The following is a 1,354-nucleotide window of genomic DNA, read 5'->3' on the forward strand; positions in this document are numbered from 1 at the left end:
CCCCCCCGGCCCCCCCGGCCCCGCCGCCGCACCTTGCGGGGCCGCCGGAGCGGAGCGGAGCGGGGCGGCGGCCGGACGGCGCTGGCGACAACAAACATGGAGGAGCCGGGGCACCGGCGGCGGCGCGGGGGCTGCCCGCCCCACCACAGGCTAAAGCCACCCCCGGGGGGACACACGCACTCGCCCCCGGGGGGGGACACATGCACCAACCCCGGGGGGGGGAACACACGCACCAGGCCCCGTGCCCCGACCCTCCCCACGCAGCCCCCGCCGAGGGCACCCCGATGGAAGAGGGGGGAGAAGGGGAGAACCAGCCAGAAAGCCAAGTTTGGGGTTCGGTGATGGGTTTGGGGTTCGGTGATGGGTTTGGGCCATGGATTTGCCCCATTTTGGGGTGCGACACCCCTGTCAAGCTCGTTGTACCCGGGTGAAACACCCGACCCCACATCAACCCCGCTCACGGGACCCTCGGCGCGGGTCCCCGGGGATGGGTGATGGGGTCTGCCAGCACAGACCCGCAACGGCAGCCGGGGAGAGGGAGCAGAACAGGAACGCCGGCCGCGCTGCCAGCCCCACAACAACAGAAAAAGGCAGGGGTAGAGCGCGGGCTGCGAGATGCAGTCGGGTGGACTCGATGGTCCCAAGGGTCTGTTCCAACCTCAACGATTCTGTGATCCCATGCCCCACGCAGAGCATCCTCTACCGGGCTCGCTCGGTGCATGTGAAGACCCCTGTCATCTCCAGGGGACGGCACGGTAGCAGCCCCCCAACCCGCTCCCTCCCCGGCACGGCCCGTGGCACACCGCAGCGGCGCGGGGCCCGGCCTCGTCAGCTAAAACAACAAATACGGACGGTATTAGTACAAAGATACCCTTGGGGTAAAGCAGCGCAAATGTAATCTAAGGAGAATGTTATGGGGAAGTGTGTTTATAATTATAATGGGATTTAATGTACTTTGGGACCAGATGATAGCAGTCATTTAACGAGAACAGCCTAATAACGGAGGCCTCACAATGAAAGGCGGCGCTGCTCGGGTTATTAGACGCGTGCGATAACGCAGCGCTGGCGGTCGTATACTTAAGGGTAAGGCATCAGCTACCCCTATTTTTTCGGGGGTTATAACTCTGCCGTTGTAATCGGCGGAGAGCGAGAGCGCGGCGCGCAGGCAGCCAGCGAGCGTGCCTGCAGGATGGCTTTTTTTAATTGCCTAAAACTGCGCCTGTTCCTCCCCCTCCCCGACTTTTAAATCCCAATGACTGAAAGGAGGAGGGGGGGGGAAATAGCGAGACAGCGCGGTTTCAGGTGTTTGTTTACCCTCCTCTAACTTTTAAAAGGCTTGATTTCAGGACTGAAA

The 1,354-nt window shown here is 62.3% G+C and overlaps 1 protein-coding gene across 1 annotated transcript in view; it reads right to left on the minus strand.

Moving 5' to 3' along the window:
* Positions 1-51, minus strand: part of ZBTB16 (zinc finger and BTB domain containing 16) — a 66,870-nt gene extending 66,819 nt beyond the window's left edge. The window contains exon 1 of the mRNA XM_014949627.1: positions 33-51. The gene's annotated coding sequence lies outside the window, so the exon portion shown is untranslated. The remainder of the gene's footprint in view (positions 1-32) is intronic.
* Positions 52-1,354: the final 1,303 nt, after the last annotated feature.

This window comes from Calidris pugnax, unplaced genomic scaffold (assembly GCF_001431845.1).
Source record: "Calidris pugnax isolate Ruff unplaced genomic scaffold, ASM143184v1 scaffold180, whole genome shotgun sequence".
NCBI classification, from domain to species: Eukaryota; Metazoa; Chordata; class Aves; order Charadriiformes; family Scolopacidae; genus Calidris; species Calidris pugnax.